The 18,493-nt window shown below is 40.1% G+C and overlaps 1 non-coding gene across 1 annotated transcript; it reads left to right on the top strand.

Moving 5' to 3' along the window:
* Positions 1–11,601: 11,601 nt before the first annotated feature.
* Positions 11,602–18,347, top strand: LOC116618867. The gene is made up of 5 exons (XR_007306835.1): positions 11,602–11,726; positions 11,895–11,923; positions 12,762–12,902; positions 16,907–17,096; positions 18,157–18,347. It is a non-coding gene; the product is annotated as an uncharacterized LOC116618867 (transcript).
* Positions 18,348–18,493: the final 146 nt, after the last annotated feature.

Genomic DNA, 18,493 nt, shown 5'->3' on the forward strand with positions numbered 1-18,493 from the left:
ATGTTAGGTGTATTATTGAGTCGCATATATGGGCCTTTGAATGTATTATTGATAGGTATGTATAAGCCTTTGTGTGAGTTATTGAGAGGTATGTATAGGCCTTTGTGGGTATTATTGAGAGGTATGAATTATCCTTTAAGTGTATTATTGAGAGGTATGTATAGGCCTTTGGGGGTATCATTGAGGGGTATTTATAAGCCTTTGGGGGCATTATTGAGAGCCATGGATGAGCCTTTGGGGTATTATTGAGAGGCATGTATGAGCCTTTGGGTGTTTTATTGAGAGGTATGTATAGGGCTTTGGGTGTTTCATTGAGAGGTATGTATAGGCCTTTGGGGGTATTATTGAGGGGTATGTATGGGCCTTTGGGGGTATTATTGACAGGTAAGTATTGTCCTTTGGGGGTATTATTAAGAGGTATTTATGAGCCTTTGGGGGTATTATTGAGAGGTATGTATGGGCATTTGGGGGTATTATTGATAGGTATGTATGAGCATTTGGGTGTTTTATTGATTCGCATGTATGGGCTTTTGAGGGTATTATTGAGAGGTATGTATGAGCATTTTGGGTGTTTTATTGAGAGGTATGTACAGGTCTTTGGGGGTATTAGTGAGGGGTATGTATGATCCTGTGGGGGTATTATTGAGAGGTATGTATGAGCCTTTGGGTGTATTATTCTGAGGTATGTATAGGCCTTTGAGGGTATTATTGAGAGGTATGTTGAGCCTTTTGGGGTATTTTTGAGGGGTATGTGTGATCCTATGGGGGTATTATTAAGGGGTATGTATGGGCCTTTGGGGGTATTATTGAGAGGTATGTATGAGCCTTTGGGGGTATTATTGAGAAGTTTGTATTGGCCTGTGAGGGTATCATTGAGGAGTATGTATAAGCGTTTGAGGGCATTATTGAGAGGTATGTATGAGCCTGTGGGGGCATTATTGAGAGGTATGTATGAGCCTTGGGGGGCATTATTGAGAGGTATGTATGAGCCTTAGGGGTATTATAGAGAGGTATGTATGAGCCTTTGTGGTATTATAGAGAGGTATGTATGAGCCATACCTCTCATTTATGAGGGGTATGTTAGGTGTATTATTGTGTCGCACATATGAATGTATTATTGATTGGTATGTACGAGCCTTTGTGTGAGTTATTGAGAGGTATGTATAGGCCTTTGGGGGTATTATTGAGAGGTATGTATGAGCCTTTGGGTGTATTATTGAGAGGTATGTTTTATCCTTTAAGTGTATTATTGAGGAGTATTTATAAGCCTTTGGGGGCATTATTGAGAGCCATGTATGAGCCTTTGGGGTATTATTGAGAGGCATGTATGAGCCTTTGGGGTATTATTGAGAGGCATGTATGAGCCTTTGGGTGTTTTATTGAGAGGTATGTCTAGGCCTTTGGGTGTTTTATTGAGAGGTATGTATAGGCCTTTGGGGGTATTATTGAGAGGTATGTATAGGCCTTTGGGGGTATTATTGAGAGGTATGTATAGGCCTTTGGGGGTATTATTGAGAGGTATGTATAGGCCTTTGGGGGTATTATTGAGAGGTATGTATGAGCCTTTGGGTGTATTATTGAGTCGCATGTATGGGCATTTGGGGGTATTATTGAGAGGTATGTATGAGCATTTGGGTGTTTTATTGATTCGCATGTATGGGCTTTTGAGGGTATTATTGAGAGGTATGTATGAGCATTTGGGTGTTTTATTGAGAGGTATGTACAGGTCTTTGGGGGTATTAGTGAGGGGTATGTATGATCCTGTGGGGGTATTATTGAGAGGTATGTATGAGCCTTTGGGTGTATTATTCTGAGGTATGTATAGGCCTTTGAGGGTATTATTGAGAGGTATGCTGAGCCTTTTGGGGTATTTTTGAGGGGTATGTGTGATCCTTAGGGGGTATTATTAAGGGGTATGTATGGGCCTTTGGGGGTATTATTGAGAGGTATGTATGAGCCTTTGGGGGTATTATTGAGAGGTATGTATTGGCCTGTGAGGGTATCATTGAGGAGTATGTATAAGCGTTTGAGGGCATTATTGAGAGGTATGTATGAGCCTGTGGGGGCATTATTGAGAGGTATGTATGAGCCTTGGGGGGCATTATTGAGAGGTATGTATGAGCCTTAGGGGTATTATAAAGAGGTATGTATGAGCCTTTGTGGTATTATAGAGAGGTATGTATGAGCCATACCTCTCATTTATGAGGGGTATTTTAGGTGTATTATTGTGTCGCACATATGAATGTATTATTGATTGGTATGTACGAGCCTTTGTGTGAGTTATTGAGAGGTATGTATAGGCCTTTGGGGGTATTATTGAGAGGTATGTATGAGCCTTTGGGTGTATTATTGAGAGGTATGTTTTATCCTTTAAGTGTATTATTGAGGAGTATTTATAAGCCTTTGGGGGCATTATTGAGAGCCATGTATGAGCCTTTGGGGTATTATTGAGAGGCATGTATGAGCCTTTGGGGTATTATTGAGAGGCATGTATGAGCCTTTGGGTGTTTTATTGAGAGGTATGTCTAGGCCTTTGGGTGTTTTATTGAGAGGTATGTATAGGCCTTTGAGGGTATTATTGAGAGGTATGTATAGGCCTTTGGGGGTATTATTGAGAGGTATGTATAGGCCTTTGGGGGTATTATTGAGAGGTATGTATAGGCCTTTGGGGGTATTATTGAGAGGTATGTATGAGCCTTTGGGTGTATTATTGAGTCGCATGTATGGGCCTTTGGGGGTATTATTGAGAGGTTTGTATGAGCCTTTGGCTGTATTATTGAGTCGCATGTATGGGCCTTTGAGGGTATTATTGAGAGGTATGTATGAGCCTTTGGGTGTATTATTGAGAGTTATGTATTGGTCTTTGGGGGTATTAGGGAGGGGTATTTATGATCCTGTGGGGGTATTATTGAGAGGTATGTATGAGCCTTTGATTGTATTATTGAGAGGTATATATAGGCCTTTGAGGGTATTATTGAGAGGTATGTATTGGCCTTTGGGGGTATTATTGAGAGGTATGTATAGGCCTTTGGGGGTATTATTGAGAGGTATGTATAGGCCTTTGGGTGTATTATTGAGAGGTATGTATGAGCCTTTGGGGGTATTATTGAGAGGTATGTATAGGCCTTTGGGGGTATTATTGAGGGGCATGTATGGGCCTTTGGGGGTATTATTGAGCGGCATGTATGAACCTTTGTGGGTATTATTGAGAGGTATTTATGAGCCTTTGATTGTATTATTGAGAGGTATATATAGGCCTTTGGGGGTATTATTGAGGGGCATGTATGGGCCTTTGGGGGTATTATTGAGAGGTATGTATAGGCCTTTGGGGGTATTATTGAGGGGCATGTATGGGCCTTTGGGGGTATTATTGAGCGGCATGTATGAACCTTTGTGGGTATTATTGAGAGGTATTTATGAGCCTTTGATTGTATTATTGAGAGGTATATATAGGCCTTTGAGGGTATTATTGAGGGGCATGTATGGGCCTTTGGGGGTATTATTGAGCGGCATGTATGAACCTTTGTGGGTATTATTGAGAGGTATTTATGAGCCTTTGGGGGTATTATTGAGAGGTATGTATAGGCCTTTGGGGGTATTATTGAGGGGCATGTATGGGCCTTTGGGGTATTATTGAGCGGCATGTATGAACCTTTGTGGGTATTATTGAAAGGTATGTATGGGCATTTGTGTGTATTATTGAGAGGTATGTATGAGCCTTTGGGTGTAATATTGATTCGCATGTATGGGCCTTTGAGGGTATTATTGAGAGGTATGTATAAGCCTTTGGGTGTATTATTGAGAGGTATGCATGAGCCTTTTGGTGTATTATTGAGAGGTATGTATGAGCCTTTGGGTGTATTATTGAGTCGCATGTATGGGCCTTTGAGGGTATTATTGAGAGGTATGTATGAGCCTTTGTGTGTATTATTGAGAGTTATGTATTGGTCTTTGGGGGTATTAGGGAGGGGTATTTATGATCCTGTGGGGGTATTATTGAGAGGTATGTATGAGCCTTTGATTGTATTATTGAGAGGTATATATAGGCCTTTGAGGGTATTATTGAGAGGTATGTATTGGCCTTTGGGGGTATTATTGAGAGGTATGTATAGGCCTTTGGGGGTATTATTGAGTGGTATGTATAGGCCTTTGGGGGTATTATTGAGGGGCATGTATGAACCTTTGTGGGTATTATTGAGAGGTATGTATGAGCCTTTGGGTGTATTATTGAGAGGTATGTTTTATCCTTTAAGTGTATTATTGAGGAGTATTTATAAGCCTTTGGGGGCATTATTGAGAGCCATGTATGAGCCTTTGGGGTATTATTGAGAGGCATGTATGAGCCTTTGGGGTATTATTGAGAGGCATGTATGAGCCTTTGGGTGTTTTATTGAGAGGTATGTCTAGGCCTTTGGGTGTTTTATTGAGAGGTATGTATAGGCCTTTGGGGGTATTATTGAGAGGTATGTATAGGCCTTTGGGGGTATTATTGAGAGGTATGTATAGGCCTTTGAAGGTATTATTGAGAGGTATGTATAGGCCTTTGGGGGTATTATTGAGAGGTATGTATGAGCCTTTGGGTGTATTATTGAGTCGCATGTATGGGCCTTTGGGGGTATTATTGAGAGGTTTGTATGAGCCTTTGGCTGTATTATTGAGTCGCATGTATGGGCCTTTGAGGGTATTATTGAGAGGTATGTATGAGCCTTTGGGTGTATTATTGAGAGTTATGTATTGGTCTTTGGGGGTATTAGGGAGGGGTATTTATGATCCTGTGGGGGTATTATTGAGAGGTATGTATGAGCCTTTGATTGTATTATTGAGAGGTATATATAGGCCTTTGAGGGTATTATTGAGAGGTATGTATTGGCCTTTGGGGGTATTATTGAGAGGTATGTATAGGCCTTTGGGGGTATTATTGAGAGGTATGTATAGGCCTTTGGGGGTATTATTGAGAGGTATGTATAGGCCTTTGGGTGTATTATTGAGAGGTATGTATGAGCCTTTGGGGGTATTATTGAGAGGTATGTATAGGCCTTTGGGGGTATTATTGAGGGGCATGTATGGGCCTTTGGGGGTATTATTGAGCGGCATGTATGAACCTTTGTGGGTATTATTGAGAGGTATTTATGAGCCTTTGGGGGTATTATTGAGAGGTATGTATTGGCCTTTGGGGGTATTATTGAGAGGTATGTATAGGCCTTTGGGGGTATTATTGAGGGGCATGTATGGGCCTTTGGGGTATTATTGAGCGGCATGTATGAACCTTTGTGGGTATTATTGAAAGGTATGTATGGGCATTTGTGTGTATTATTGAGAGGTATGTATGAGCCTTTGGGTGTAATATTGATTCGCATGTATGGGCCTTTGAGGGTATTATTGAGAGGTATGTATAAGCCTTTGGGTGTATTATTGAGAGGTATGCATGAGCCTTTTGGTGTATTATTGAGAGGTATGTATGAGCCTTTGGGTGTATTATTGAGTCGCATGTATGGGCCTTTGAGGGTATTATTGAGAGGTATGTATGAGCCTTTGTGTGTATTATTGAGAGTTATGTATTGGTCTTTGGGGGTATTAGGGAGGGGTATTTATGATCCTGTGGGGGTATTATTGAGAGGTATGTATGAGCCTTTGATTGTATTATTGAGAGGTATATATAGGCCTTTGAGGGTATTATTGAGAGGTATGTATTGGCCTTTGGGGGTATTATTGAGAGGTATGTATAGGCCTTTGGGGGTATTATTGAGAGGTATGTATAGGCCTTTGGGGGTATTATTGAGGGGCATGTATGAACCTTTGTGGGTATTATTGAGAGGTATGTATGTGCATTTGTGTGTATTATTGAGAGGTATGTATGAGCCTTTGGGGGTATTATTGAGGGGTATTTATAAGCCTTTGGGGGCATTATTGAGAGCCATGGAGAAGCCTTTGGGTGTTTTATTGAGAGGCATGTATGAGCCTTTGGGTGTATTATTGATTCGCATGTATGGGCCTTTGAGGGTATTATTGAGAGGTATGTATAGGCCTTTGGGTGTTTCATTGAGAGGTATGTATAGGCCTTTGGGGGTATCATTGAGGGGTATGTATGGGCCTTTGGGGGTATTATTGACAGGTATGTATTGTCCTTTGGGGGTATTAAGAGGTATTTATGAGCCTTTGGGGGTATTATTGAGAGGTATGTATAGGCCTTTGGGGGTATTATTGAGGGGCATGTCTGGGCCTTTGGGGGTATTATTGAGCGGCATGTATGAACCTTTGTGGGTATTATTGAGAGGTATATATGAGCCTTTGGGTGTATTATTGAGAGGTATGTATAGGCCTTTGAGGGTATTATTGAGAGGTATGTTGAGCTTTTTGGGGTATTTTTGAGGGGTATGTGTGATCCTATGGGGGTATTATTAAGGGGTATGTATGGGCCTTTGGGGGTATTATTGAGAGGTATGTATTGGCCTGTGAGGGTATCATTGAGGAGTATGTATAAGCGTTTGAGGGCATTATTGAGAGGTATGTATGAGCCTGTGGGGGCATTATTGAGAGGTATGTATGAGCCTTGGGGGGCATTATTGAGAGGTATGTATGAGCCTTAGGGGTATTATAGAGAGGTATGTATGAGCGTGTTTCATTGAGAGGTATGTATAGGCCTTTGGGGGTATCATTGAGGGGTATGTATGGGCCTTTGGGGGTATTATTGACAGGTATGTATTGTCCTTTGGGGGTATTAAGAGGTATTTATGAGCCTTTGGGGGTATTATTGAGAGGTATGTATGGGCATTTGGGGGTATTATTGAGAGGTATGTATTAGCCTTTGGGTGTTTTATTGATTCGCATGTATGGGCTTTTGAGGGTATTATTGATAGGTATGTATGAGCATTTGGGTGTTTTATTGAGAGGTATGTACAGGTCTTTGGGGGTATTAGTGAGGGGTATGTATGATCCTGTGGGGGTATTATTGAGAGGTATGTATGAGCCTTTGGGTGTATTATTGAGAGGTATGTATAGGCCTTTGAGGGTATTATTGAGAGGTATGTTGAGCCTTTTGGGGTATTTTTGAGGGGTATGTGTGATCCTATGGGGGTATTATTAAGGGGTATGTATGGGCCTTTGGGGGTATTATTGAGAGGTATGTATGAGCCTTTGGGGGTATTATTGAGATGTATGTATAAGCCTTTGGGTGTATTATTGAGAGGTATGTATGAGCCTTTTGGTGTATTATTGAGAGGTATGTATGAGCCTTTGGGGGTATTATTGAGGGGTATTTATAAGCCTTTGTGGGCATTATTGAGAGCCATGGAGGAGCCTTTGGGGTATTATTGAGAGGCATGTATGAGCCTTTGGGTGTTTTATTGAGAGGTATGTATAGGCCTTTGGGTGTTTCATTGAGAGGTATGTATAGGCCTTTGGGGGTATCATTGAGGGGTATGTATGGGCCTTTGGGGGTATTATTGACAGGTATGTATTGTCCTTTGGGGGTATTAAGAGGTATTTATGAGCCTTTGGGGGTATTATTGAGAGGTATGTATGAGCATTTGGGTGTTTTATTGAGAGGTATGTACAGGTCTTTGGGGGTATTAGTGAGGGGTATGTATGATCCTGTGGGGGTATTATTGAGAGGTATGTATGAGCCTTTGGGTGTATTATTGAGAGGTATGTATGAGCCTTTTGGTGTATTATTGAGAGGTATGTATGAGCCTTTGGGGGTATTATTGAGGGGTATTTATAAGCCTTTGTGGGCATTATTGAGAGCCATGGAGGAGTCTTTGGGGTATTATTGAGAGGCATGTATGAGCCTTTGGGTGTTTTATTGAGAGGTATGTATAGGCCTTTGGGTGTTTCATTGAGAGGTATGTATAGGCCTTTGGGGGTATCATTGAGGGGTATGTATGGGCCTTTGGGGGTATTATTGACAGGTATGTATTGTCCTTTGGGGGTATTAAGAGGTATTTATGAGCCTTTGGGGGTATTATTGAGAGGTATGTATGGGCATTTGGGGGTATTATTGATAGGTATGTATGAGCATTTGGGTGTTTTATTGAGAGGTATGTACAGGTCTTTGGGGGTATTAGTGAGGGGTATGTATGATCCTGTGGGGGTATTATTGAGAGGTATGTATGAGCCTTTGGGTGTATTATTGAGAGGTATGTATAGGCCTTTGAGGGTATTATTGAGAGGTATGTTGAGCCTTTTGGGGTATTTTTGAGGGGTATGTGTGATCCTATGGGGGTATTATTAAGGGGTATGTATGGGCCTTTGGGGGTATTATTGAGAGGTATGTATGAGCCTTTGGGGGTATTATTGAGAGGTATGTATTGGCCTGTGAGGGTATCATTGAGGAGTATGTATAAGCGTTTGAGGGCATTATTGAGAGGTATGTATGAGCCTGTGGGGGCATTATTTAGAGGTATGTATGAGCCTTGGGGGGCATTATTGAGAGGTATGTATGAGCCTTAGGGGTATTATAGAGAGGTATGTATGAGCCTTTGTGGTATTATAGAGAGGTATGTATGAGCCATACCTCTCATTTATGAGGGGTATGTTAGGTGTATTATTGTGTCGCACATATGAATGTATTATTGATTGGTATGTACGAGCCTTTGTGTGAGTTATTGAGAGGTATGTATAGGCCTTTGGGGGTATTATTGAGAGGTATGTATGAGCCTTTGGGTGTATTATTGAGAGGTATGTATTATCCTTTAAGTGTATTATTGAGGAGTATTTATAAGCCTTTGGGGGCATTATTGAGAGCCATGTATGAGCCTTTGGGTGTTTTATTGAGAGGTATGTATAGGCCTTTTGGTGTTTTATTTAGTGGTATGTATGGGCATTTGGGGGTATTATTGAGAGGTATGTATTAGCCTTTGGGTGTTTTATTGATTCGCATGTATGGGCTTTTGAGGGTATTATTGATAGGTATGTATGAGCATTTGGGTGTTTTATTGAGAGGTATGTACAGGTCTTTGGGGGTATTAGTGAGGGGTATGTATAGGCCTTTGAGGGTATTATTGAGAGGTATGTTGAGCCTTTTGGGGTATTTTTGAGGGGTATGTGTGATCCTATGGGGGTATTATTAAGGGGTATGTATGGGCCTTTGGGGGTATTATTGAGAGGTATGTATGAGCCTTTGGGGGTATTATTGAGAGGTATGTATTGGCCTGTGAGGGTATCATTGAGGAGTATGTATAAGCGTTTGAGGGCATTATTGAGAGGTATGTATGAGCCTGTGGGGGCATTATTGAGAGGTATGTATGAGCCTTGGGGGGCATTATTGAGAGGTATGTATGAGCCTTAGGGGTATTATTGAGAGGTATGTATGAGCCTTTGTGGTATTAGAGAGGTATGTATGAGCCATACCTCTCATTTATGAGGGGTATGTTAGGTGTATTATTGTGTCACACATATGAATGTATTATTGATTGGTATGTACGAGCCTTTGTGTGAGTTATTGAGAGGTATGTATAGGCCTTTGGGGGTATTATTGAGAGGTATGTATGAGCCTTTGGGTGTATTATTGAGAGGTATGTATTATCCTTTAAGTGTATTATTGAGGAGTATTTATAAGCCTTTGGGGGCATTATTGAGAGCCATGTATGAGCCTTTGGGGTATTATTGAGAGGCATGTATGAGCCTTTGGGGTATTATTGAGAGGCATGTATGAGCCTTTGGGGTATTATTGAGAGGCATGTATGAGCCTTTGGGTGTTTTATTGAGAGGTATGTATAGGCCTTTGGGTGTTTTATTTAGTGGTATGTATAGTCCTTTGGGGGTATTATTGAGAGGTATGTATAGGCCTTTGGGGGTATTAAGAGGTATTTATGAGCCTTTGGGGGTATTATTGAGAGGTATGTATGGGCATTTGGGGGTATTATTGAGAGGTAGGTATTAGCCTTTGGGTGTTTTATTGATTCGCATGTATGGGCTTTTGAGGGTATTATTGATAGGTATGTATGAGCATTTGGGTGTATTATTGAGAGGTATGTATAGGCCTTTGAGGGTATTATTGAGAGGTATGTTGAGCCTTTTGGGGTATTTTTGAGGGGTATGTGTGATCCTATGGGGGTATTATTAAGGGGTATGTATGGGCCTTTGGGGGTATTATTGAGAGGTATGTATGAGCCTTTGGGGATATTATTGAGAGGTATGTATTGGCCTGTGAGGGAATTATTGAGGAGTATGTATAAGCGTTTGAGGGCATTATTGAGAGGTATGTATGAGCCTGTGGGGGCATTATTGAGAGGTATGTATGAGCCTTGGGGGGCATTATTGAGAGGTATGTATGAGCCTTTGTGGTATTATAGAGAGGTATGTATGAGACATACCTCTCATTTATGGGCTATTGGTACTCAACCCCATGCTTGGCTATTGGTACTCAACCCCATGCTTGGCTATTGGTACTCAACCCCATGCTTGGCTATTGGTACTCAACCCCATGCTTGGCTATTGGTACTCAACCCCATGCTTGGCTATTGGTACTCAACCCCATGCTGGCTATTGGTACTAAATCCCATGCTGGCTATTGGTACTCAACCCCATGCTTGGCTATTGGTACTCAACCCCATGCTTGGCTATTGGTACTAAACCCCATGCTGGCTATTGGTACTCAACCCCATGCTTGGCTATTGGTACTAAACCCCATGCTTGGCTATTGGTACTCAACCCCATGCTTGGCTATTGGTACTCAACCCCATGCTTGGCTATTGGTACTCAACCCCATGCTTGGCTATTGGTACTCAACCCCATGCTTGGCTATTGGTACTAAACCCCATGCTTGGCTATTGGTACTCAACCCCATGCTTGGCTATTGGTACTCAACCCCATGCTTGGCTATTGGTACTAAACCCCATGCTTGGCTATTGGTACTCAACCCCATGCTTGGCTATTGGGGTGCCTGACTGAGGTTTTTAAACAGAGACACTGTTATAGGGAACAAATCTGGGAAAAGCATTCTCTGTTCAAGACAAAAACCCCCATCAATTGATCATTTACATTTGGCAATCAAACCTTACCTTAACAGTAAAGTTTCCATTGATTGGAGTTCAATCTCGTGTGATTAGGGCCAGACTACACAGGCAGGTTCTCCTTGCAACCCACACTGTGGCATAAATTTCTTGATTATTGTGTTTTGCATTCCAAATTCATGACAGCTCAAAGTCCACACACAGTGACTCTAATGCATTCTGATAAAATTATATTCTTTGATGGCATTATATGCCCCTATTATGCATTTCGGCTAGAGCTTCTTTAATCCAGATAGACCTCAGGCTCATGCTGCCATTTTTTTACTGTTGGATAATTGTGTTGCTGGTTCATGCCTGTACCCAGGGGTGGTGCAGGGGGAGCGAGCGCCCCCCTCCCCCCACTTTCGGTTCTCAATAGACGTGCTATTTGTAGACAAAATTATAAAGCATAAATAGCTAGATCACTCTGGTATGTCACCAATCCATAAGTCAGACTTTTTTGTAGCCAAATCAGACAATAAATGTCCCTAGGAGATACTTCAAAGGCAAAAAAATGTCCCTTTTTGTTCTTTCAGGGGTGGTCAGATTTTTTTCAGAGAACTTCCTCCCCCCCCCCCCGTAAAAATAAGGTCAATTTTTATTTGGATTTCGCACCCCCCCCCCCAAGACATTTTTGGCCGATAACACCAATTTTCCTATCATAAGAGGCCGTTAGGACAACAACAAGTCCATTATGAACAATGCAATATCACTTTGCTTGACAAGCTAAGCTTGGTGAGTGTTTTTTTTATTTCACTTTTTTGTGTAAAATCAGGGAGCTATGTTTACTAGTTGCATGGGAAAGGTCAGAAAGTATACTGACCAAGAGTAACAGCCGAGATCAGTATTGTCAGATGCCCCTGCAGCAAAATGTCCTAAATCATATTTACTTTTAATTTACAGATCCTGGAAAGAGAGGAGCTCCCAAAAAGGTATAATTTAAAATATTTAAAATTTGTATAGGCGGATGCATTAAGATGTCATTGTGTCACATGGATCTGGAAAGGAGCACCACAAAGTTAACAAGACTCCAATCCAAATTTTCCTTCGTCAAATTTCAAACCTTTTGCCACCAAAATTCTCAGGTTTACTGAAGGGTGGTTCACACTAGTGACCTTGACTGCACTAATCATTTGAAACCCCCACCCCCATGTCAGGTAGTTGCATAGTTTGCATCACAAGGTGTAGGGGCATTTGACTGCAGTGTTGTCCAGATGGAGTGGGGGCATAGCATTTCTCAGTTTTGTTAAAGTCTAATCCTCCACCCTTCCCCAGGACCATGGGGGTAGGGGATTCAATTGACTAGTGCATAATGGTATCAGATAGGCATCGTTTTGGCGTTCTCTCTTATACATTTCTTAAAAGATAGTGGAAAGTTAAAAAGTCCACTCTCTCTGTTGGTTTTCCAGCTAGTCTTCCAAAATTTTGCCATTTGTGAATATGTATAATCTGGTGTTTTCTCAACAAACGTGAAATAATTCCAAGCCCTTTCAGCATGTTAATTGTATGCTTCACTTTCAGCATGTTAATTGTATGCTTCACTTTCATCATGTTAATTGTATGCTTCACTTTCAGCATGTTAATTGTATGCTTCACTTTCATCATGTTAATTGTATGCTTCACTTTCAGCATGTTAATTGTATGCTTCACTTTCAGCATGTCATTTGTATGCTTCACTTTCAGCATGTCATTTGTATGCTTCACTTTCAGCATGTTAATTGTATGCTTCACTTTCAGTTAATTGTATGCTTCTTCTCTATGGTATTTTAGAGATGCCATAGCTGCAATGGCAGCAATGCCCTTGCACGAAGAGTTTGTACAACGTGCAAGGCCACTTTCCCTCCCCCCAAAAAGAAGGAAATGAGGGGGGATGGGAATATCACCCACCAAAGGAGACATCTTTTTGATAGGGTAAGATTAATTATTATACTGTATTGCGTAATCATACAAAACAAGCTTTAGAAAACAATCTTTAGGAGATTTCCCGGACAACTCCCGTTATATGTTCATTAGAATTGCCAATGAACAGGGTGGTAAAGTGTGTTTTCGTGAAACGAGATATGGCCGTTTTACACTGCGAAGAAACGTGAAATCGTCCATTTTCCATCTCCGTGGAACGTGATCTAACTCTCCCCGTGAAACATGATTTAGCAGTTTTGAGTCCACGTGAACCCAGATCTAGCTTATAGTTATTTTCTAGACGCTGTTTGTTTCAGCCAGTAAAACGTGGCAAGCCATTTTTCTGTCCGTGAAAATGTCCCCCCTTTACCACCCTTTACCAAATTGGACGTGGTTACCAATAGTTTTAACCATAAAGGTGCCAAAACTCACTCATTCCAAACTCACTCAAATCTTGTTTACAGTGTACTCTTAATTCCTTTCCAAAAAAATTGGTAAAAGGGCCAAAAAGTCTGCTCGTTTCAAGCTAATTTCTTTAAATAATTTTTACTGATAAGCAACATTTCCTGTTCTGTCTAAAGAGCTCCTGGCCGCAAAAAAAATAAAAAAACAGACACACACAAACAGAATATGGAGCAATGAAAAAAGAGAGTAAGAGAGTGGAATGTCTTTGACATTAAAATAAGAATATTTATTAGAGGGTGCACTGCCGAAACTGATGTCATCATTTTACCATTTTAATTATTATTACTAGCTTGAGTTGTTCGCTAAAGTTTTCGATTTTGCAGTTAAGAAATGTTTGTCTTTGTAGTAAAAAAATCCAACTCTTTTGATTCCATGTTAAACTTTTTCCTTAATATTTCAATGGATATATCATACAATGATGGCAACGACTGCAATACACTTATTTCAATTAACATTAAAACTGGCTAAGCATAACTGTATATCCGCTATACTCGGTCGGTCCAATACCCGCAAAGTCTTTACAAATGTCGAATTATGTTATTTAGTATTCTTTCTGATCTATCATTTCTGCCAAACAGATATATTTTGACCGTTTCGTAGTGTATATTTGGGCATACCACGGAAACCGAGAAATAGGCTGGTTGCCATAGACAGTACACCAGTTATAAGACTATATGGATTTTGGCTTTTCTTCCGCAGTGGCTCAAATCCGATAAAAGTCTTTAATAAAAATTGTCCATGATAAATCACCCTTACGAACCAGCGAACGCTGTATTATAATAACTGTAATATATAGATTTAGGCACTGCCTAAAAGCGGATCCAGAATTGAAAGAATGTTTTCTAAATGAGTTTAAAAAAAGCAATTTTTTACTGCCATGTAATTATGAATTGTATTGGCCCCTTCAAATGGATCAAGCAAGCACTCATTCAATTATATTAAATATGCAGTATGAAAGTACTAAACCTTGGTGTAAAAAAGGCTGTCAAAAGTTCAAGGTGCCTTAGTTGATGAGAATGTTTTTCAAGTGTCTAACGGTTAATTCTTATTTGTTCCACTAAGCGTGTTTTTTGTATCAAAACAGCATAATAACAATCTTTGACCTGGTGAAGAATATATCAAGGATGTAACAGCATTCCAAAGATTTAGATGCCATACTGTAGTTTCAATGTACTGCAACTGATTATTCAGAAGAATGTGTTGAAATTAATACATATTAGTGCACCCACCCTTTGGTCAGTTGTTTTTAGAAACCCTGGATCCACCCATACTAGCTACATTGAAAAATAAATGCAATGGAGGAAAATACTAAAATACTGAAAATTCTTAATTACATTTTTGTTTTATTTCAAACCAAACCATGTTCATTGACTTATGTTTGGGGTAGAGAGCAATAAATAAACAAATAAACAGAAAGTCAATGGGGAGTTGAAAGGGAGAAATGTGAATCTATTTGAAAAAAAGGTGAATCTACTTTAAAAAAATATATGACAAAAATGCAATAATAGCTTGACTGAGCACTTTCCAACTTTTCAAACATTTTTTCCTTTCCCTATTACCTTTGGTTTGATATAAAACTGTTTTCTTTACAGATTTATTATTAAAAAAGCACAAGTTTGTTATTATCTTATATATCTTATATAATTTATTAAGTAAGTACCTTGCCCTAATAAAAACCCTTTTATAGAAGTTCCATTAATGTAAACTTGTATCAAAGCTACATTCTGACCGGCTTTGCCCTTGCAAAGAAACAAATAATGGATGATGCATTCCAAAGATAGAATGATATAGTTAGATACACTTCAGGTGCCACTTACTAGTGATACTCCATCACCAAGGAAATTAAAATCCACAAATATACCTCAGTCATGCATTACATATTGGTTAACCCACCCTTTAGCATGGTTGCCTGCTGTTTTTTTTTATAGAAACCCTGCCGCTGGATCCACACATGCTAATGCTACTACAAAATTAAATGCAATCAAATGGGGGAGAACAAATTGACTTGGGAAGCAAATTAAAAGAAAAAATCTTGATATTACTGATTAGTGTCTAGTTTCAAACCTAACCTACTTTAATTGTTTCATGGTGCAGAGGGGAAACAGCAAATAATTATCAATTGCATCTTTGAAAAGACTAAATACACAGGATATAAAGACAGGAAAGGCCTTCTTTAGCAATATCTGACAGGACGATATTTGTCAGCCTTGATTAAACATCTCAACGCTGTCAATAAATTAAAGAGAGAACGAAGAATATCAAAGGATGTTGTTATGCTCAAATTGTCTGTTAGACCACGAATTCTTGTTTTTAATGCTCGGTTACTGTAAGCTGAGTTGCATTATACCAAGATAAATAAATGTACATAAATAAGACTAAAACAGTATATTATAATAATTTATACAGCTCTATTTCGAAACTTAGGTCTTAAATGAAAGTAATGAACTGGCACTAGCGGTGTGTGCCGGAAGGCTGTTCCAATCTGGAATAGTGTTGGGGAAAAATGAAAACTTGTAAACATCTGTACTCTAAAAACATATGTATAAATCGAACATGCTAAGTGTCATTGATACAGTAGCTAGACTACTACGTATTTCTGTCGTTAAATTCTTACTTACCGTGAGGAATATACGCCTGAATTTATAGAACTTGTATAAGTATTTACGAAGTTAAGTTAACGTTTTCATGGCGATTGTCAGTTGGATAAAAGCCATTCAAGTGCCAAATTATAAGCCAATCGGAATTCAAGTAGATGGTATTTTAGCCAATCAAAACAAGGATAGATGACATTGATATGTAATCTTGACGTCATACTAAAGCTGGTACGGTGTTTTTGTTTGAGCGATTGGTTTTGGGAAAATAGCGAACAAACATGCATTATAAAAGCACAATAATAAAGGAAAAAAATTGTCATATTTCCAATACAAATCATCGTCAAAAACTCACCTTGGCAGTGTTTTTTTGTCTCTTTATGTTTGTCGCCTAGTGGTTGTGTTCGCTTTTTGTTGTAAACCGTGATCTTTCTGCTAGCAAGGAATTCGTCGACACAAGTGAATGGTTTTTATAGCTGAAAAAAGACATCAATCCAAGTCCTTTTCCTCCTAGGATCTCCTTGCATAGATATAGAATCCTCTTCGTCCTCTTTTTAGCTGCTGCTGCTGCCACGGGCGGGATTTTACTTCGGCTCGTACTTCAGACACAACGTTTCCTAAAAAACTTCAGCCCATTTGAATCCGCTTATTTTCTCATTAATTACTATTTTTAAGCTGCCTTTCTTTTGTGAACATACGAACTTTGCAGCACAAAGCGAGGCGGTAAAAAACACACAACAGCATAAGATCGAGTGGGGTCTGGGAGTTGCACGATTGACTGGATGGATGGATTGTGACACCACAGGGTAACCGCGCGATGACCACAAAACCAAGTCGCATAGCTATACCATATTTCTATACCTATGGAGATCCGCGCGCGGCCTGCGGCCGCGCTGGCTCCGCTAAAAATATTTGTTTAGAAAAAGAAGTAATTATTTTTACTTGTATCATGGTCCACAGGCAGATGTCCTTCAAAAGGAGCACGGCGTGGATGTGGTCGTCCTTATGTTTGGACGGCACGGCAAAGGGACGACCACATCCTGCTACGGCACAAGAGGAAGTGGCGTGAAGTTTATCGGGGACCAGCAGGAGGCCAAACCTGACGAGGATGGCCAACTTGCCTTCCGCTTGTTTGATAGATTCATGAGAGGTCTGTGATACAGATATCTTTTTCCACAAAATTTACAGAACAATATTTAAACTACTAGGGCCCTCCCCTAGTTTAAATTTATATATTTACCATATTGATTTGTGTATGCTGTATTGATAATTGCATAAATAAAGTAGTCCCAGGGCAAAAGACGATTCAGAGATGCTGAAATTTATCAACTTTTCAAGTTCAATTTCAAGTCAAGCTTTATTATGATCAGGTCGAGGCGGACCGTCGCGTTGTGTTTATGATACTGAGAAAATTCTCTTTTAAAATACTTAAAAGTAATCTGATTGTCCAAGCTACACCATACTCTGCTTGCATCCGCACTCGTGCGCATCTTCGTGCGGTCTTGCACGCGCTCTTCGCCAAATTAAATATTTCTTATTGTCAAACAAAGATGATTTTATTTAACAAAAAAAAAGTAAATTGCACGTGGTTTTCTGTGGTGAAGGCTTTTTTTTCGTACTTGATATGTCATCACCGGACCACAACATTTTGACCCCAGTGAAGACGTATCGCGTGGGAAATAACAACACGGCGAGCAAACCACTTGTAATTTGTTGAATTGTTTGACATTTATTATTACACTTGCTGCACCTCCAACTCGCGAATGTAAACTGCCGCGGTGATGTTGTACTGGGTTACATACATGTGCGAAACTTGTCTCAAACAGAACAAATGTTTGCTTGATTAGTGGTTTGCCTTCGTTTCCAGTCTATCAGTAGTCGTCCCACCCTATGCGCATAAACGCTCATGGAGATTGGCACTGAAAATGCTCGTTTGGAGCTGCAAGCCTTGTGTATATTCATGTCTTAGCATTTTCACCTCAAAACAGCTACCAAAGCAAGCCCAATTTACCCACCTAAAAAACGAGTTACGAGATAAAGAAACCTGTGGTCACATTTTCTATATTTTGTGCATTTTGCTTTCACTATTAGGGACGTCTGTTTTACCTTTCAAATTCCTAAGAATTAATAATTGTATTAAATAATCCCAATTGGTAGAAACAAGAAAAGTTCGCCTAATTTGATAACAAAAACTAGTTTGTCCATTTCAGCCCAAAGAAAACACCCGCGGCAACAACACCACCCACGGGGGCACCCGCGGCGACAACACCACCCACGGCAGCACCCGCGGCGACAACACCACCCACGGGGGCACCCGCGGCGACAACACCACCCAAGGCGGCGTCAACATGAACATAGCATGCTCCATGTACAAAACAAAATAAATCAGTTTATATTTCAACTCTGTTTTTTTGTGTGATTATAGCCGCTTAACCAGGGCCCTGTTTCTCAAAGCACTCAAGTATTCTCTGTACCCGAAAACTTCGAATGTTTTCAGTTTTGTTAGCTGCTGCTTTATTGCTTGTTTCGTTCTTGGACCTCCTTTTT

This window comes from Nematostella vectensis, chromosome 15 (genome assembly GCF_932526225.1).
Source record: "Nematostella vectensis chromosome 15, jaNemVect1.1, whole genome shotgun sequence".
Lineage (NCBI taxonomy): Eukaryota > Metazoa > Cnidaria > Anthozoa > Actiniaria > Edwardsiidae > Nematostella > Nematostella vectensis.